The following is a 21,782-nucleotide window of genomic DNA, read 5'->3' as shown; positions in this document are numbered from 1 at the left end:
CCTTGTGCTGGACCATAGTGAATGTCATCTGAATGTCCAGGTAAACCACAAACTCTGGCTCTCCCAAACAACTCAGTTAGTTGCATCCTTGTCAAGGTCCAATCTTAACTTCCCTTTTGCAAATCCATGCTGACTGTCTAATCATGTCAGTGGTTCCCAAGTGCTATGTTATAAGTCTTTTTTGATTGATTAGCATTTTCCCTACTACCAACATCAGGACAAATAATGTATCTACATTCGGTAATGATAAAAATAGAAGTATGATATGCAAGCCCGTTTTTTTTGGGGGGGGTGTGGGGTTTACTCAGAAAGAATTACAAATTGATGAGTGGCCAGCAAAATGACAGATAGGAGATAAGAGAGAAGAATCAGAGCTTTAAAGATGGACAGTAGCATCACATCAGATAAACAGAGTGAACAGGAAACAGACACCCAAATGAGGTGTTAAAGAAGGGAGGTAAAAAGAGTGAAAGATCTGCAAAAGGACGTGAAATAAACTAACAGCTTATTACTTACCTATAAGCAAAGCTGCAGACCAATTGCTATCTGCCTTAATAAAAAATATCATGTATTTACAATAAAAAAGTAACTTCCATTGACACTAAAATTTCTAAGTAGTTTGACCAGTTTTATTACCTCAATGACCCCATTCCCTGCAGCTGACTTAGTTTCCGGAAACCTTTCATACATGAACAGGGGTACAACAGTCAGTCTATTTCAAACCAACTGTACCATGAAGCTGCATTCTTGATAGACTTCCAATAACATGACTGAAATTCATAGGAAGGGGGAATGACTACATTAGAAACGAAAGTCAAAGACATAATAAAGGTTTATGCTAACCGGTTGAAGATATGCTTTTGAAATAACATAAGAAAAGCATTCGAAGTACAACAGTGGGAACATCATCTGACACTTACACAGTACAACATCTTACACTTCCACAGCATCCCAAAGTGCTTCAGAGTTAATGAAACCTGCTTAAAAAGTGTAGTCACTTAAATGCAGGGAATGTGGTACCCAATTTGTGCATTACAAGTTCTCATAAAAAGCAGTGAGATGCAGAACCACATGTTTTAGTGACGTTGGCTAGGAGATGAATATCAGCCAAGACACTGCAGAATTCCTCTGCTCTTCTTCAAAATATCATGGGGTCTGCCATGTTCCAAGGTGGAAGCTTCTTCGAAAAGATGGCAGCTCCGGACTACAATAGGAAATGGCTCAAAGGTACAAGACAGAGGTTGGTGGTGGAGGGCTGTTTTTCAGACTGGAGGCCTGTGACCAGTGGAGTGTCACAAGGATCGGTGCTGGGTCCACTACTTTTGTCATTTACATAAATGATCTGGATGTGAGCATAAGAAGTACAGTCAGTAAGTTTGCAGATGACACCAAAATCAGAGATGTAGTGGATAGCGAAGAGGGTTACCTCAGATTACAACAGGATCTGGACCAGATGGGCCAATGGGCTGAGAAGTGGCAGATGGAGTTTAATTCAGATAAATGCGAGGTGCTGAATTTTGGGAAAGCAAATCTTAGCAGGACGTATACACTTAGGTGAGAAGACTTGAGACAGCAGGCAGAGGAGGGTCAGCCAGTTGCTGCCTTCGAGCTTACAATGCTAAAATGTCACCTTGGGCCTCCACTTGGTATGCTGATTCTCACTTTTGAAAGGTCTTGCCCAACTCATGTTGAAAGTAATTTTCACATTCTGCCCATTCCTGCGTGGGTTTCCTCCGTGTGCTCCGGTTTCCTCTCAGTCCAAGGATGTGCAGGTCAGGTGAATTGGCCATGCCAAATTGCCCTTGATGTCAGGTGCATTAGTCAGAGGGAAATGGGACTGGGTGAGTTACCCTTCGGAGGGTCGGTGTGGACTTGTTGGGCTGAAGGGCCTGATCCCTCACTGTAGGGAATCCAACCTAATCATCACTGCTTTTGGATTCTATTTCTCTAGAAAGAGTTTCCACCACTCGGTTTGCACATTTCAGGCTTTTGTTTTTGAAAAAGTGTTGCCACTTTTGATGACTTTCAAATGTTGCAGTCATCAGAGAGATTAATAACTGGAATTCTGGAAACATCAACAATTCGAAGGATGATTCCACATGACTTAAAGCTTTTACTATAAAAAGAAAACCAAAAGCACTCTTTGTCCGTAACTTGTATTTGAAGTCACATTCGGAATGTTCATATTTTCTTTTGAACACATACAAAAGGATACTTCACAATTATACTGAACACAAAATTTAAATAGATATTCAGTTCTCCTAGTAATCAGTAATCAGGTTTCCTTCTGTTCTTTGGGTAAAACCTATAAATTTCAGAATTGTCTTTCAAAGTGAATCTTTTCTCCCTGAGATTGGTCTCGGTGAAAGCTGTGACTTTAACAGCCTTTTACTAAATCATGAATTTGGTCTTTTCAATTAGAGCACAAACTCCAATTTGTATTGTTTCATTTAAACCACAGTGCCTTACTGCCGATAGCTGCTCTCCCCCTCTCAGATCCTGGCAGTCTAGCTAAGCCTGTAATAGCACAATTGCCTCCTCCAAATGCTTCAGTTTTAAAAGCCAATAAGCATAACACATATCCAGGTAGAAATGGTGATTAGCCACCATTGGACTCTAACTCCGATTTATCATGCAATCAAGTTGACAGTTAAACAACTGTTTAAAACCTTAAAAATCACAACACCAGATTATAGGACAACAGTATCCCTCTGACTAATGCACCTGACATCAAGGGCAATTTGGCATGGCCAATTCACCTGACCTGCACATCTTTGGACTGAGAGGAAACTGGAGCACACGGAGGAAACCCACGCAGGAATGGGCAGAATGTGAAAATTACTTTCACCATGAGTTGGGCAAGACCTTTCAATAGTACTATTTGGAAGTACTAGCTTTCAAAGCACTGCTCCTTCATCAGGTAACAAAGAACCAAGTAAAACACCTGTGAAAGTATGCTGCATTCATAATAAATGGGTAAACTGCCAACACAGATAGATGTATTCCCAGATACCATTTTAAGGACATGACTACAAGGTGGTCAAGGCTTTAGGAGACAATTTCTTAGAGGAAAGCATTCTGGTGCCAAACAGGGATCAGGCTAATCTAGTCCTGGTAATATGCAATGAAACAGGATTAATCAATAGCCTCTTAATAAAAGAGCCTCTATAATGAACTTCATAGAATTGAACACGTGCCCACTTCAAGTTGAGAACTGTGGCTTAAGACCAATGTTTTAAAATTAAAGAGAGGTAATTATTGGGGTACAAAGTCAGGACTAACCAAGGTGGACTGGCAACAGGAGTTAAAAGGTGGGATATTAGAAAAGCAGCTGCATTAATTGGTGTACTCTCCATGCCAACACCTCTACCAACCAAGATCCATTTGTCAACCAATAGCTTCTCACATGACACAGTGTAAACCCTTCCTGCTTAATTTAAAACCAGCAAAACTGAAAAAAATGTGCAGGAATGTGTAAAAATTCAAGTAAAAATTAACAACTTTATTTCTTAAAGTATAACTGAGAATAATTAACTAACAACTATTTACACAATCCCTGCCTCTATCCTATCTAACCTTCCCTTCGATGATACTAGCCCATGGAACTCAATTAAAATTTACAGAAAAATCCAAATTTTAAAATCAGGCAGCAGTCAAACCTTCTCTTTAATCTTCATCAGCAGATTGGCTCTCCAGGTCAGTGTTGAGGTCTTTCTCTGTGCAAATTCCTTCTCTAGATAGGTACCTTTGAGCGAGTCTGGAGAAGATTTGTAGCTCAGGTTAAGGTTTTGGATGTATGTTTGTTGGAGTAACTCTATCAACAAACACATTGAGTTAGGCCCTATCTACAACCCCATGAGAAAAGAAACCGGAATTGACTTCACCACAGGAAATGACATCACCAACCCAAAGAAACCCAAACATATAAATAGAAAGCAGAAATTATCAGCAGTGCTATGCCTGAGGCCCACTGAAGATGTTACCTAGGAGGGTAACGAAATGTCCGGAAATGAACCTTCCAGGTCAGCGAGCAAACCTACATCCAAAAGGTACCTCTGAGTTCTGACTAGCAGTCTACATCTGTTGGTTGGGTGGCAGTTCTCCTAACTGTTCAGTTTTCCCCAGTCTTATACCTCAAAGCATCGGATTGTGTCATTGGCTTTTAAGACTGTCAATATACTCAATTCAAACTTGACTAGAATTTGGTATTTTCCGGGGTATAATTTAAACTATAATTTAATTCAAATCTGTTTTGTCGTTTCCAGGCAAGCAGCTATTTTCAGTAGCTGGAGCATGTTACATTGTGTCTTACTAAAAAGACTTGGTACTGTCACTGCTAGCTTTTACTCTAAAGATATAGTACACCCACATCTTCGTAACACAAACTAAGAAGAACTGGGGGGGCGGGGGGGGGGGGGGGGGGGGTGAGGAACAAATAAAATTTCACAGAAGCCTATAAAAATGTAACTGGGCTAGACAGTTTAAAGGCAGTAAAGATGCTCCCAATGACTAGGGGGTCTAGAACCAAGGTTCACAACCCAAGGCTATGGGGTAGGCCAGGGTGGGGAGCACTTTTACATTGGAAGGCCACATTTTATTTAACCGAGATTCTATTCAGCCATATGCTGAGAATTTATATACAACAAAATGTCATTTTTGCCAACATATTTACGAATTCTAATTAATGCCTGCTATGAGGACTTTAAACAAAATAAAAATTCAGCAAAGACACATATGTTTGGCAACATTGACAATTAAACTAATAAACTAAAAACTTAAGACAATAAACTATTTAACAACTTTGTGATCGCATACTGCGAGATATGAATCGGATATCTGGTTCCAACATTGTTGACCGTAGCTTTAATTGGTCTTCCAGGTGAATAGCCATCACCTGAGATCTCAAGCACTTCTTAATTTGAAAATGTTGATTCACAACAGTAGGTTGTGCCAAAACAAGACAGTAGTTGATCAGCATGTTGATGTAGACATAAGTATTCACCAGCATTTTGATATTTCAATGGGATCCTCCTAATAGATACTTCAGAATATTATGTTCCAAGAGCTCAATTAATTCCATCTATAAGTCATGAAGTGCTTTGGAGGCATCAACCAGATGTGGTTGAAAGGCTAGTTTCACTAAGAGATCGTGTTTCCTAAAATCTGCAAACATTTCATTGCATTCTTCAATCAAGGCATCTAGAACAGCTGTGTATTCTTTCACTTGGCATTTGTTTAATGATTCACTCGCAGCCTGTTCACTAATTACCTTTGCCAGTTCAGGAAAGTGTGCAGCTGAAAATTCTGACGAAAAAGGTCAGCTTTTTCTGAAATGCCTAGCTTTTTAGCCACATTTCACATATAGATTTAGTTTCACCTTGCAAAAGAAATTCAGAACGTTTTACTTTGACATAGCACACAAAAATGCAGCCCTGCTACAGAAATTTCTTGACAAATCATATGGTTCATTCAGTCCCTCAAAAACTGTGTGATTTGTTTTCACAAAGATAAGTTTTACAAGTGTTTGTCCTTGTGACAACCAGCGCACTTTAGAATGATATGGCAAATCCACACTGATGTTTCATCAAGCTGAAGCATTTGCAAAATTGGCAATGCCATGGTGCATTTGCTCAAATGTAATGTGTAATACTTGTAAACTTTCTTTGATGTGTCATTTAAAACAGTAGATTTGGCACAGAGATTCTGTTGATGCAAAAGGCAATAAAAAGGAATCAGTGTCTGGATCTGGTAATTCTTCTTATAGTAACGCAACAAACCCTTCATGTTTTCCTCTCAATGCAGGTGCACCTTCTGTGCACACACTTACAGAATTACATAAATTCAGTTTCACTTCACGGTATTTTTCTTCAAAGATAGTGAAGACGTCAATTCCACATGTCTTTGCTATAAGGGTACCCAAAGCCAGTAACTCTCTATGGCAATGAAAATCCGCAGTTATAACGAATGAAAAAAACCTGTGCTGAGTCAGTAATATCAGTGGATTCATCCAAGGCAATCGAACAATAAATGTCTTCGCTTTGGTATATTATATGAAGTTCTCATGTGACATTGAGGGCTAATTCATGCTAGTGATCAGTTATGATCCTTCTTGAAAGAGGTAGTTGTTTATACTTATTTACTGTATCTGAATCTAAATATCCTACAACTTCAACAATGCATTCTTGATCATTTCCACATCGCTAAATGGCTTACCTCTTCTTCCAAGTATATACTTTATACGTTGCTTCAGTGAGATCAGTTCCTTGTCCTGACATCATTTTGAATACTTGTTGCTGCTGCTTTTGACTTTTAATTTTTTTGTTAAGTGTAGACTTTAAGGATTTTCCTACTTTAAAGTATTTGTGGTCCTTATGAGTTGCGCAATGTTGATGTACAACATATTTCTTCACTGTTGCAATTATGGCATCGCAGAGCAAGCACATCATTTTATCTTTCACATGAGGTACGTAATATTGCAACCCCCATTCTTCATTAAATACTCTGTTCTCTTCCTTTAATGTTTTTTTCTTAGTTTTTGACATGACTGGGTTACACCAGTAAACAATTTTAAAAATGGTTCAGATTTAAAAAGGCTGATTTAAAAAGTATTTGCAGACAAATAGGCAGAAAGTTGCAACTAGTACTCGAAAAGGCCACAGGTTCCTTAATCCTAGGGCAGGCCATTTAGGACTGAGAAATTTCTTCACCCAGAAAAATGGTGAGTCTGAGAAATTCTCTGCCACAGAAAGCAAGCTAGTCCAAAACACTGAATATTTTAAAGGAGAAGTTAGACATTGATTTTAAGGCTAAAGTCAAAAGGGTTTGAGGCAAATTCAGGAATAGGGTACAGAGTAGGATAATCAGTCATGATCATATTGAACAAAAGAGCAAACTTAAAAAGCTGGATAGTCTACTCCTGTTCATATTTTCTATGCTTCTCAATGTTGGTTTTAAATTTTATTTAGCATTCTTGTAAATTTGTCCCTTTAAATGTAAGCTGAAAAGCTTTGACAAAATATGTCTTTAAATGTACTCAAAGTCCAGAGAACTAAGCTACTAATTGAGTATTTTGAGGTAGTAATAAGGAAGGTAGATAGGTAAAGGAGAACCTGTGGATTGGTATTTTTCGATTTCTAAAAGGCTTATGGTGCCACATCAAAAATTACTGTACAAGATAACAGCTTTAATAACTCAATACATAGATTTATCAACCAAGAAAGATTGTTTGAGAAAGCAACATTATCCATGGCTAAATTAGAAAGTTAAGGATAGCATTAAGTGGAAGGGAACAACGTAGAATTTTGTGAAAGTTAGTGGTAGGTAAGATGATATAACATATTTTAAAGGACTAGCAAACAATGACCGAAAACATAACAGAAGGAAAAAGTAATAGCATTGAAGAAAAAAGCTAGAAATATTCTAACAGTCATATGGCATGTAAACCGACCCTTCAGTCCAACCAATCCACGTCAAACATAATCTCAAACTAAAGTAGTCCCACTTGCCTGCTCCGAGCCCATAATCCCTCCAAGCCTTTCCTATTCATGTACCTATCCAAATATCTTAAATGTTTAACTGTACCCCCACCACCACTTCTTCTGTAATGTCATACTACACACAAACTACTCTCAATGTAAATAATTCACCTCATGACTTTTCTCAATCTCTTGTCTCTCACCTTAAAAATGTGCTTCCTTGTCTTGAAACTCCCCATCCTCAGAAAAAGAGAACTACCATCAACTCTATCTATACCTCTTATTTTATAACCTATCAGGTTGTCTCTCAACCTCCTGCACTACCATGAAAAGTTCTCAGCCTTTCCAGCCTTTCTTTATAACTCAAAACTTCCATATCCGGGAACATCCTGTAAATCTCTTTTGAATTGTCTCCAGCTTGACAAATATCCTTCCTATAACTGGGTGACCAGAACTGAATAGTTTTCCAGAACAGACCTCACCAATGTCCTGAACAACCTCAACATGACTTCCCAACTCCTATCCTCAGAAGGACTGAGCAATGAAGGCAAGCATGCTAAGTTGCTTTTTAACCACTCTATGTGTAACACAAACTTCAAAGAATTACGGATCTGCACACCTAGGTCCCTCTGTTCTACAACACTACCCAAAGTCCGACCATTAATTGTTTGTTGTATCAAAATGCAATACCTTGCATTTATCCAGAGAAAACTGCATCAGTTTTCAGCCCATTGAACCATTTGATCAAGATCCCTTTGTAATCTTAGAAAACCACCTTCACAGTCTACAATGCCACTAATTTCAGTGTTGTACTCAAACTTGCTAACCACACCTTCTACATTCTCTTCTAAATCATTTATAAAAATGACAAACAAAAGAGGACCCAGAACTGGAGTTTCTACAAATATTTAACTAAGACTAACTAGTCATTCTTTTTGTCCAGGGAATTGACAATGAAAAACCATAAAGTGGACAAATGTGAGGACTGCAGATGCTGGAAACCAGAGTCGAGATTAGAATGGTGCTGGAAAGTAGGGATAAATCGGTTCACAGTCTGTAACTGGTAGACTGCCACTGGGACCCCTGGTGGGGCCTCAATAATTTACCAGCTATATTTAGGTCTTTGATGTGCAGGACAATGGTTCTTGGCAAAATTTACTGATGATACCAGATTAATAGATATTTTGAAAATAAATAGATGGATAATTAAGTGAACATCAGTCCTCTAGAAAGTCAGACTGGAGAATTAATTACAAAAAACAAGGAAATGACAGATGAGTTAAATGGGTATTTTTGATCAGTGTTTACCGTAGAGGATACAAGCAACATCTCAGAATCAGGAAATGAAATGGAAGGGAAGGAGGAAGTTAGGAAAATCACAATCAACAGAGAACGGTATTGAATAAATTGCTGGACTGCAGGCTGGTGAATATAGTGCCCTAGTCCTGATGGACTTCATTTTATGTTTTAAAAGAAGTGGCTAGTGAGATAATTGATGCATTGGTTTTCATTTCTCAAAACTCTTGGATTCAGGAATGGTCCCATTAGATTAGACAGTCGTGAATGTAACTTGCCTGTTCAAAACAGGAAGCGGCTATGAGTCAGTTAGCTTAGCATCTGTCATAGGAAGATGTTAGAAGTTATTTTTAAAGAGATGGATTCTCAGGGGAACGTAGCATGAACAGCCAAGTTTCTGGTATTGAGACTGGCTCTAATGCAACGAGAGACGCATCAGCTTCCAAGAGATCAATTGTGTTCGGGGATTCTGTAGTCAGAGGTACAGACAGACATTTCTGTGGCCAGCAGAGAGGAAACAGAATTGGGTGTTGTTTCCCTGGTGCCAGGATCAAAGATGTCTCAGAGAGGGAGCAGAATGTTATCATGGGGGAGAGGGGCCAGCAGGAGGTCATTGTCCACATTCGAACCAACGATATAGGAAGGGAAAAGGTTGAGATTCTGAAGGGAGATTACAGAGAGTTAGGCAGAAATTTAAAAAGGTCCTCAAGGGTAGTAATACCTGGATTACTCCCAGTGCTACGAGCTAGTGAGGGCAGGAATAGGAGGACAGAGAAGATGAATGCATGGCTGAGGAGCTGGTACATGGGAGAAGGATGCACATTTTTGGATCATTGGAATCTCTTTTGGTATAGAAGTGACCTATACAAGAAGGACAGATTGCACCTAAATTGGAAGGGGACTAATATACTGGCAGAGAAATTTGCTGGAACTGCTTTGGAGGATTTAAACTAGTTTGGTGGGGGGATGGGACCCAGGAAGATAGTGAGGAAAGAGAACAATCTGAGACTGGTACAGTTGAGAACAGAAGTGAATCAGTCAGGACAGGCAGGGACAAGGTAGGACTAATAAATTAAACTGCAATTTATTTCAATGCAAGGGGCCTAACAGGGAAGGCAGATGAACTCCGGGCATGGTTAGGAACATGGGACTGGGATATCATTGCAATTACAGAAACATGGCTCAGGGATGGGCAGGACTGGCAGCTTAATATTCCAGGATACAAACGCTTCAGGAAGGATAGAAAGGGAGGCCAGAAAGGTGGTGGAGTGGCATTTTTGATAAGGGATAGCATTACAGCTGTGCTGAGGGAAGATATTCCCGGAACTACATCCAGGCAAGTTATTTGGGTGGAACTGAGAAATAAGAAAGGGATGATCACCTTATTGGGATTGTATTAGAGACCCCCTGATAGTCAGAGGGAAATTGAGAAACAAACTTGTAAGGAGATCTCAGCTATCAGTAAGAAAAATAGGGTGGTATGGTAGGGGATTTTAACTTTCCAAACATCAACTGGGATTGCCATAGTGTTAAGGGTTTAGATGGAGAGGAATTTCTTAAGTGAGTACAAGACAATTTTCTGATTCAGTATGTGGATGTACCTACTAGAGAAGGCGCAAAACTTGACCTACTTTTGGGAAATAAGGCAGGGCGGGCAGCTGAGGTGTCAGTGGGGGACCACTTTGGGGCCAGCGACCATAATTCTATTAATTTTAAAATAGTGATGGAAAAGGATAGACCAGATCTAAAAGTTGAAGTTCTAAATTGGAGAAAGGCCAATTTTGACAGTATTAGGCAAGAACTTTCAAAAGTTGATTAGAGGCAGATGTTTGCAGGTAAAGGGACGGCTGGAAAATGGGAAGCCTTCAGAAATGAGATAACAAGAATCCAGAGAAAGTATATTCCTGTCAGGATGAAAGGGAAGGCTGGTAGGTATAGGGAATGCTGGATGACTAAAGAAATTGAGGTAAAAACAATGACTGCAGATGCTGGAAACCAGATTCAGGATTAGTGGTGCTGGAAGAGCACAGCAGTTCAGGCAGCATCTAAGTAGCTTCAAAATCGACGTTTCGGGCAAAAGTCCTTCATCAGGAATTAAGGCAGTGAGCCTGAAGCATGGAGAGATAAGCTAGAGGAGGGTGGGGGTGGGGAGAAAGTAGCATAGAGTTTTTGGTTAAAAAGAAGGAAACATATCTCAGTTATAGACAGGATAGATCGAGTGAATCCTTAGAAGAGTATAAAGGAAGGAGGAGTATAATTAAGAGGGAAATCAGGAGGGCAAAACGTGGGAAAAGAGAGCTTTGGCAAATAGAATTGAGGAGAATCCAAAGGGTTTTTACAAATATATTAAGGACAAAACAGTAACTAGGGAGAGAATAGGGCCCCTCAAAGATCAGCAAGGCGGCCTTTGTAAGGAGGCACAGAAAATGGGGGAGATACTAAATGAATGTTTTGCATCAGTATTTACTGTGGAAAAGGATATGGAAGATATAGACTGTAGGGAAATAGATGGTGACATCTTGAAAATGTCCATATTACAGAGGAGGAAGTGCTGGATGTCTTGAAACGGTTAAAGGTGAATAAATCCCCAGGACCTGATCAGGTGTCCCCGAGAACTCTGTGGGAAGCTAGAGAAGCGATTGCTGGGCCTCTTGCTGAAATATTTGTATCATCGATAGTCACAGGTGAGGTGCCGGAAGATTGGAGGTTGGCTAACGTGGTGCCACTGTTTAAGAAGGGCGGTAAAGACAAGCCAGAGAACTATAGACTGGTGAGCCTGACCTTGGTGGTGGGCAAGTTGTTGGAGAGAATCCTGAGGGACAGGTTGTACATGTATTTGGAAAGGCAAGGACTGATTAGGGATAGTCAACATGGCTTTGTGTGTGGGAAATCATGTCTCACAAACTTGATTGAGTTTTTTGAAGAAGTAACAAAGAAGACTGATGAGGGCAGAGAGGTATATGTGATCTATATGGACTGCAGTAAGGCGTTCAACAAGGTTCCCCATGAGAGACTGATTAGCAAGGTTAGATCTCATGGAATAAAGGGAAAACTAGCCATTTGGATACAGAACTGGCTCAAAGGTAGAAGACAGAGGGTTGTGGTGGGGGGGTTGTTTTTCAGACTGGAGGCCTGTGACTAGTGGAGTGCCACAAGGATCGATGCTGGGTCCTCTACTTTTTGACATTTACATAAATGATTTGGATGCAAGCTTAAGAGGTACAGTTAGTAAGTTTGCAGATGACACCAACATTGGAGGTGTAGTGGACAGCGAAGAGGGTTACCTCAGATTACAAAAGGATCTTGACCAGATGGGCCAATGGGCTGAGAAGTGGCAGATGGAGTTTCATTCAGATAAATGCAAGATGCTGCATTTTGGGAAAGCCAATCTTAGCAGGACTTATTCACTTAATGGTAAGGTCCTAGGGAGGGTTGCTGAACAAAGGGACCTTGGAGTACAGGTTCATAGCTCCAAGGATGTTGCCAGAGTTGCAGGTAGATAGGATAGTGAAAGCAGCATTTGGTACGCTTTCCTTTATTGGTCAGAGTATTGAGTACAGGAGTTGGGAGGTCATGTTACGGCTGTACAGGACATTGGTTAGGCCACTGTTGGAATATTGCATGGATTTCTGGTCTCCTTCCTATCAGAAAGATGTTGTGAAACTTGAAAGGGTTCAGAAAAGATTTACAAGGATATTGCCAGAGTTGGAGGATCTGAGCTACAGGGAGAGGCTGAACAGGCTGGGCCTGTTTTCTCTGGAATGTCAGAGGCAGAGGGGTGACCTTATAGAGGTTTACAAAATTATGAGGGGCATGGATAGGATAAATAGACAAAGTCTTTTCCCTGGGATCAGGGAGTCCAGAACTAGAGTGCATAGTTTAGGGTGAGAGGGAAAAGATATGAAAGAGACCCAAGGGGCAACTTTTTCACTTAGAGGGTGGTAAGTGTATGGAATAGCAACAATTAAGAAGCATTTGGATGGGTATATGAATAGGAAGGGTTTGAAGGGATATGGGCCGGGTGCTGGCAGGTGGGCCTAGATTGGGTTGGATATCTGGTCGGCGTAGACAGGTTGGATCGAAGCATGTTTCCATGCTGTACATCTCTATGACTCTAGATTATAATCAGGCACTTGATAAATTCCAGTTAATCAGACAGAGCCAAAAGGAAAGCATATTTAACCAATCTCCTGGAATGGTTTGAGGAAGTAACATATTCTGGGCATAAAAGGGTACTGGTTGTCGTAATGTACTTAGATTTCTAGAAGGCATATGGTAACTGTCCACAGTACCTTTTGTGGTTTATTAAAGTTCAAGGTGAGGGGGGTATCATATTAGCATGAGTAGAGCATTATCTGGCTAACAGGAAACAGAAAGTAATCATAAATAGGTATTTTTCAAGCTGGCAAGATGCAATGAGTGGTGCACCACTGGGTTCGAAATGCTAATTGAATGTTATCATTTACCACAAAGGAAACTGAATACGATAGAAGGGAGGTTATGTTCCATTTTTACAGGCCATTGGCGAGATCACACCTGGAGTACTGTGTACAGAATTGGTTACCTTGTTTAACGAAAGACAGATGTGTACGTGTTGGAGGCAGTTTAGACAATGCTAACTAGACTAATACCTTCAATGATTCTGGATTAGTGGTGCTGGAAGAGCACAGCAGATTAGGCAGCATCACAGGAGCAGTAAAATCGACGTTTCGGGCAAAAGCCCTTCATCAGGAATATTTTATGCCTAAACTGCTGTGCTCTTCCAGCACCACTAATCCAGAATCTGGTGTCCAGCATCTGCAGTCATTGTTTTTACCTAATACCTTCAATGAGTAAGGTGCCTTATGAAAAAAGATTAGAAAGGTTAAGCATGTATCTGAAGTTTAAGAGAATAGAGACAACTTGATTGAAACATACAAATCCTGAAGAATCTTGACTGAGTAAACGCGTCCAGTGATGGGAGAAAAAAAAATTATCAGGGTAACCATCTCAAGGAGATTAGGTAAAATATCTTCTTAGAGTGTCATAAGTGTTATTGAAGTAGTGATGGAAGTAAAGTCACGAAATATTAAGGCAGAGATCAGTTGATTCTTATTAAGAAAGGGGTTGAAAGGTTATCAAGGGTTCAAAAATGTTTATAGAGACGTTGCTGGAACTGGATTTTTCCAATTAAGGATATGCTGGGACTTTTTCCACTGTAGCATAAGAGGTTGCAGGGTGACCTTAGAGAGGTTGATAAATTCATGAGTGCATAGATAATGTGAGTAGCAAAGGTCTTTTCTCTCAGGTGTGGGAGTTCAAAACTAGAGGGCATAGGTTTAAGGTGAAAGCAGAAAGACTGAAAAAGGACCTGAGGGGTAACTTTTTCACAGTATGGTTCATGTGTGGAATTAACTGTTAAAGTAAGTAGTGGGTACAGAGTTAACAATAGAAATTGCTGGAAAAGCTCAGCAGGTCTGGCTGCATGCACGGATAGAAATCAGAGTTAATGTTCTGGATCGAGTGACCCTTCCTTAGAATAGTCATCTGACCTGAAACATTAACTGATGTTTCACCACAGATGCTGCCAGACCTGCTGAGCTTTTCCAACAATTTCTATTTTTACCTCTAATTTACAGCATCTGCAGCTCTTTTGGTTTTTATTTGGTAGATGCAGATACAGTTACAGCATTTGGATAGGTACATGAATAGGAAAGGTTTAGAGGGAAAAGGGCCCAATGCAGTCAAGTGGGAATAATTTAGTTTGGAGACTTGGTCGGCATGGACAAGTTAGACTGAAGGATATGTTTCTGTGCTGCATGACTTCATCCTATTGAATAGGAGAATAGACCTGAAAGCCTTCATGGGCAGAAGTGGGTACTGCAGATGCTGGAGATTAGAGTCAAGATTAGAGTGATGCTGGAAAACCACAGCAGGAGATGCAGGAAAAAAAATTGATGTTGTTTCGGGCAAAAGCCTTTGATCAGGAATCCTGAAAGCCTTAATGACCTATTCCTGCTTCTGATTCACGTTCAAAGTTGTCAAGAGAACATACAGAATCTGAGAAGAGGTATAAATAACTTGAAGTAAACTGGGCCAATGTAAACATGGGCATTTTGACACAAGAATAAAAATAGCAGAATACTACTTAAATGGAGAGAAATTTCAGAACCTAGATATAGGGGAAATTAGGTGACCTGATGCATGACTCTCAAAATAGTTATTTGCAAATAGGACAAGTGATTAGGAAGGTGAATGGAATACTGCTGCTCATTGCAAAGAGAAATGGTTTCTAAGAGCTGGAAAATTTTACTGTACTTACAGAGCCTTGGAGAGACTATATCCAGAGTATTGTGCACAATTATGAACTCCTTATTTAGAAAAGGATATAACTATTTTAGCAGCAGTTCAGAGAAGATTCATTCAACTTATTCCTAGGAATGAAGCACTTAACACAGGAAGTTAGATTGGACAGGTTGGGTCATTAGGAGAAAGTGAGGACTGCCGATGCTGGAGATCAGAGCTGAAACTGTGTTGCTGGAAAAGCGCAGGTCAGGCAGCATCCAAGGAACAGGAGAATCGACATTTCTGGCATCAGCCCTTCTTCAGGTTGGGTCATTACCCAATAGAGTTTAGAAGAACATGAGGTGATATCGAAATATACAAGACTCTGAGGGGGTTTGACAAAGTGGATTCTGAGGATGATGATTCCCCTATTGGAGACAGGAGGAGGAAACGATTTAAAAATAAGAGAATGTGTTTTTGGGATGGAAAGGAGGAAAAACTGTTTCACTCAAAAAGGTCATCGGTCTATGAAATTCTTTTTCTGAGAAAATAATGAAGACATTTATTTTATATATTTTTGTTTGAAAAGAGCGTCAAGCATTGGGGGTGCAGAAAGTGAACTGCAACCTGATTAACTAAGATGTTATTGAATGACAGAGCAGGCTTGAACAGCTACTGCTTCTTAAATGTAGGCTTCTATGCACTATCACCTGCAAGTTCCATTCCAAGCCATACACCATCCCAACTTGGAACTCGATTGGCATATTTACAATCTGTGTCAAAATCCTAGAACTCACATCCAGTGTTCTCAAGGGCAATTAGGGACGAGCAAAAAATGCAGACCTTGCCAGTGATGTCAACATCTTAGAAAATAACAAAAAGGAATGTAACAGTCTTGGAGCTTAGTAGGACTACAGGAGATTAGAGCTAGGATAGCATGAAGCAATAAAAATTCCTGTCTTTGTTTGCAATTTGTTTTAAGTGGAGGCACGCTGCGAAACCAGGAGACAATTTAGGTCAGTCAGAATTTGGGTGATTGGGAGCATGGAAACAGGGAGCAGAATGGGAGATTCTAGAGGATCCCACAATGCTACAGTGGAGATCATTGTATCAATGATAGGTACATGTTTCTGTGATATCAATTAAGCGCTGAGTTAAGAGTTTTGGAGGCCATGATGTAACCATCTTACATGTAGAAAATCAAAATCGTCAAAAAACTTTCATCTTTCTATGCATAAAGTTAGATAAATAGAGATAATTACAACTCTCTGCTGTATAAAGATTAAAACCACATTCATGATTGGAAACATAAATGACATGGGCCAATCTAAATATTTTCCACTTTTGATCAAAGTTGCATTCTTTGGTTAGGCACGTTGGTGGGCAGCACGGTAGCACAGTGGTTAGAACGGCTGCCTTCACAGCACCAGAGACCCGGGTTCAATTCCCACCTCAGGTGACTGTGTGGAGTTTGCACATTCGCCCCGTGTCTGCATGGGTTTCCTCCAGGTGCTCCGGTTTCCTCCCACAGTCCAAAAATGTGCAGGTTAGGTGAATTGACCATGCTAAATTGCCCGTGTTAAGTGAAGGGCAAATGTAAGGGTCTGGGTGGGTTGCGCTTTGGCGGGTTGGTGTGGACTTGTTGGGCTGAAGGGCCTGTTCCCACACTAAATTATCTAATCTAATCATAAAAAAAAAGGATCTTTTCAAAATGAGGTGCATTAGACAGATGATTGGAGATTTTTTAAAAGATCACAACAATTTTGAAACAATGAAATGTGCAAATTACCTATATGGCCATCTATAATAAAATGTCATAACATTCAAATGGACTGCAATGACCTCATTATTCAGATTATATTTGAATTTTATACATGAACCATCTCTTGCTTACATACGATAATTTTTAAAATTAAGCTATTCTGAGGATTAATTATCACCTTTTAGTCATACAATCAGATATAATGCCAGTTGCTGCCCAAAATAGTTATTGAGAAAATGCATTAATGCTCACAGAAAAACACAAGTACAAGCTAAGACTAAATTGAAAGTACTTTCGAAATACCATTGACCACACTACCCCAGAAATACATGTGCTACTAATCTGAAACCCAAAGTCTTCAGCACAAAATTTGCTTAGTTTTGTTGTTGCATCCAAACAGTGTAATAAACAAGGAAACATTCAATTCAAAAACAATGGAATACAGGAACATGTGCATTTGTAACAAGGTCCTTAAGTAAACACCACCATTCAAAAGGACTACAGAATCTCTGATCAACTCCATGCTTGCTTTTTTATAGATAGAAAAATCAAAGTAGAAGATGCCAAAAATACTCAAAATATTTTGAAGCATCCATGAAGAGTGAAATAATTAACATTTCAGAATGATGACCTTTCGTCACACCTGAAAGATCATATGAAGGATTGAAATGCAAATTCTTTCTCTCTCCATTGATATTGCCTGACTTGCTGAGTACTTTCTGCATTTTCTGCTTTTGTTAGAGTTCCAGCATCCAAAGTACTTTGAGCTATTATAAAAGAATGTTACATTGAATTTGTGCAAGATCAAAGATACACAGTTGCAGCATTGCGCACTATTTTGGATTGCTTTAATGGAAATAATACAAAATCTAAAATTGCGATCTTTCCCATCCCTTGCTTCTTATTGCAGTAAGCAATGCACACCCCTTTCCACAAATTAAATTTGCATGTAAGCTATTAGACAACATATCACTAGCCTCATTTAGAAAAATAGACATCGACGTGGTGCAAATTGATGTTTGTTAATTGTTGGCCTTACCCTTAACACCCTTCTTGGACAAAAGAGTACAAGTTGCATATATTTTGCATCCTGTAGCAAAATGACAACCAGATAACCTTGTTTGGCAATCAAAATCCTATTGACCAACTTTTTTTTTAATTGTCGGTCTTTCACAACCAATAAAAGTGTTCGCTTCACGCCAAAGAAAATTAAGCAGAAATCACCTGACATGATCACTTACCAGTATTCTATATTAGTACATTAGATTCAACAATTCCTAATTAACACAGGAGTTTTTATCCTGCTGTATTTTCCCCTTTTTTTTTTGAGAATCATATAAGATGACCAACACCCATGTCAGAGTCACAACATATTCCTATTGCACCAAATCAGATTTACTGTGTAGATTTACTTTTGGACTGGATGTTTTCTGCTCTTTATTAATTCTTAATCACTGGATTAGCTCATTGTGGAGTATTCAAAACTGCAGTATTTAAAAGCGTTATTTTTAACAAGGAAGTTTCTTCAGTAGAAATCACTGAAGATTTCTACTGCAGACTGATATCCAGTAGCACTTGCTGGAAAGTGCATATGTCTCAGCATTATTTGAAGATGAAAGTGGATTCAGCTACAACATCCTTCATAGCTGAATCATCTTCCGATCCCCACACATGAAATTGACCGTTTACATAAGGTGCCAGAGTACTGCAGGTGCAACTATGGCAACTACATCATGAATTATATTTTCCAGAAAGGTCTGTTTAAAATTATTGGTGAATCCTCCCCTACTGATTTTCAAGAGGTTCAAGCTTTTACACGAGGGATCAGCTTTAAAATGCATTTTTCCTGCTTACACTTAAATATTTTTCATATTCTAGTGCACAGATAGGAAATATTACTAGAAGCATTCCTGAAAATTATAACTCCTTTTTAATTTTCCTACCATATTTAGGTATACTTTAGATAAACTGCCAATTTTATGAAGAAATACATTATAAAATATATTTGATTTTACAAGATGTTGATGGCATCTGGCAGGGGATATACTTAGAATTCAGCTTTCAGCCAGGACCAGTAGCTGACAAGCTACGCGTTTCAATATTTACTATGTACAACAAATGCCAGAACGCAGAAGAACAGAGGGCAAAATTTCAGAATAAGGGTCACATATTTAAATCAGAGGTATGGAGACATTTCATCTCTTAGGATAGTGAATTTGTGAAATGTTTTACTGCAGAAGGCTGTTGACTACGTTGAGTATATTCAAGGCTAACAGACAGATTTTTAATCAGGAAAGGAATAAAGTTTGGCAGGGAAAGGCAAGAAAGTGAAGTTCAGTATTTTCATTAGTTGTGATCTCACTGAATAACAGAGCACAGTTGACAGGCCAAATGGCCTGCTTTTAATCCTACCTCTTATGGTTTGTGAAAATGCATTTGTATGCATTATAAATGCAACAGTATTTGGTTCAAAATGTCTGTAAAACTAAAATCTCCACACTTCGGAATTGCAGAATTAGAATCAGACTTTAATGCATACATAAATTAGCAGGACAACTATGTGCAGTAAACTTTGAGTTTAGAAACTAATAGAATTTTAGTCCCACATAATTACGATGTGAAAGGCCAAAACAAAATTCTGCAACACAGCCCAATTAAATAGTCAGCCCTAATAGTTCCCATACTTATGCTGATATACCAATGAGTTTCTGAACTTAATGCATTCATTCCTGATGCACATATTAGCTTGGAAATTTTTGCTAGGCAGCAGGGTGAGAGCATACCTCCAATTTCATACTGGATAAATTCCAAAATATTAATGTCTATCTAAAACAAATGACAATCTAAGTGGGAATTTCTTTTTAATCTATACGAAACAGAAGTGCTTGTATCAGCCATTCATTTACACACTGTTTATTTGCGAAAAACAGCAACTTATGATTGCCATGAAATAAACAACATGGCAGACACAAATTTGTATTTAAATCCAAAAGAAGAATCTTTTTAAACTCTTAAAGAAGGTCCACAATTGAAAAAATATTTCTCACAGATGGGAATATTTCATAAATGCAAACTAACTCAAGTTATTGAAAAATGCTCTGCTGATAAGTCCTTTGAAATGAGAAGAGGGGATGAAAGTCTGTATCTTACAAAATTCATCATAGTTTAAAAAATTCAGATGTTCTACATCAACAATTAAATACAACTGATTCTTGTTGTTCGGCACTAAAAGTTTTATTGATTTATTGCTCCATTTTAGTATTTTATATACTGTAACACTAATATGCATCGTACAAAATCCTACTGATCGAGAAACTCGACTTTATTGAATCTTAAAATGCATTTTGGAAGTCCAAATTCAGCAAGCATTCACACGGCCATTTAAAAACTCAACAGGAGCCTCCAGCTATCCCTGCAGCCATGGAACATCAGAACAGAAACCTCAATCACAATAAATTTGCACCAAACTAAATAGATTAGCCCGACAATGTGTGCGCTGTGAAAACAAAAGGGAAAAAAAACACCCCATGTCCCAAATAAAACGTTGCATTTTTTCATGATTTCAAGATGTTTAAATGATAAAGCTTGTAATAGACATCAATTTACTTTAGTCTTATCTTAGGTGCATTTTCAAATGAAATGGTGAATTATAAATGTATATCAACAAAATAATTAAAATCAAGGGAACTTGCATAAAACACTTACACTATGAAAAGCCTGCATTTTCTTCAAACACAAGCATCCAAGTGTGACAGATAGATTGCTGTAGGATTGCCAGTTCCTTTTAAACGAGTGAGTCATTATAGTGTCGACGCGATGCATCAGCCTACATGCCCATTGACATCATCACTGCTGACTTTGCTGCAGGAGCAACTATGGCAACCACATCTTGCACAGAGAGACAGAAGCCTCTAATTGCTTTAGCAACTTCTAGAGCTTCAGCCACTGAACTTCACATCTCTGAATAGGCAATAACATTCAATCTTAATATGGTATACAGTGTCTTTCCATGCAGTAGATATCTATGAAAGATCTACTTTTCTAATTACAGAATAGTACTGCTGATCAGCACTGGGACTCGTAAATACCATTCTTCTGACATTCAGTTATACACGGTACTTGAAAAGAAGATTTGTAATATCAGCGGGCAAAACACCAGAACGAGCATTGTACGAATTAACCTTTCAAATGATGCAATTGTAATCTTAAGTATTCTGTTTTGTTACCTTTTGCTCCTGATTGTTAAACTTAGCCCAAGCTTGGCTTCTCCTCTTTTCCACTGATTAGCAAGTAAATGCACCAATACTTAGTAGACAAATTTATCAATTCAACAATTACAAATAGGATAGGGTTAGCTCACCTTTGGGAGGGTAGCTTTAAAATTCTAAACAAAAATTTGTTATACTCATTAATTTTAAGATGTTCAAGCTCAATTGTAATTCCTGGTTAATTAAAAATTGGGTAAAATCTAAACAAATGTGTGTCAGAATAAAGTGTTGTATGAGTATCCATATCATGTAATATGGATAAATTCCCAGATATTGACTGGGAAAGCAATAGCTCGAGTTCGTTAGATGGGTCGGTGTTTGTCCAATGTGTGCAGGAGGGTTTCCTGACACAATATGTAGACAGGCCAACAAGAGGTGAGGCCATACTGGATTTGGTTCTAGGTAATGAACCAGGCCAGGTGTTAGACTTGGAGGTAGGTGAGCACTTCGGGGGCAGTGACCACAACTCGGTGACTTTTACTCTAGTGATGGAGAGGGATAAGTGTGCACTGCAGGGCAACAGTTATATCTGGGGGCAGGGAAATTATGATGCGGTGAGGCATGACTTAGGATGCGTGGATTGGAAAAATAGGCTTCAAGGGAAGGATATAAATGATATGTGGAGATTGTTCAAGGAACAGCTAATGGGTGTCCTTGATAAGTATGTACCAGTCAGGCAGGCAGTAAAGGGTCTTGTGAGGGAGCCGTGGTTTAACA

At 39.0% G+C, this 21,782-nt stretch overlaps 1 protein-coding gene across 13 annotated transcripts in view; it reads right to left on the bottom strand.

Annotated features, from left to right (window-relative positions):
• pam (peptidylglycine alpha-amidating monooxygenase) overlaps positions 1-21,782 on the bottom strand; it is a 225,740-nt gene that overhangs the window by 180,504 nt on the left and 23,454 nt on the right. For 5 of the 13 annotated variants that reach the window (XM_072583604.1, XM_072583610.1, XM_072583603.1 and 2 more), the window contains exon 2: positions 3,660-3,757. The exons of 4 other annotated variants lie outside the window; for them this stretch is intronic. The gene's annotated coding sequence lies outside the window, so the exon portion shown is untranslated. Of the gene's footprint in view, positions 1-3,659; positions 3,758-20,502; positions 20,618-21,782 lie in introns of those variants that run through there. 4 more of the 13 variants (XM_072583605.1, XM_072583612.1, XM_072583615.1 and 1 more) reach the window with 3 other exon arrangements.

The sequence above is a fragment of the Chiloscyllium punctatum genome, chromosome 2 (genome assembly GCF_047496795.1).
Source record: "Chiloscyllium punctatum isolate Juve2018m chromosome 2, sChiPun1.3, whole genome shotgun sequence".
NCBI lineage: Eukaryota > Metazoa > Chordata > Chondrichthyes > Orectolobiformes > Hemiscylliidae > Chiloscyllium > Chiloscyllium punctatum.
This window is presented reverse-complemented; position numbering and strand designations above follow the sequence as displayed.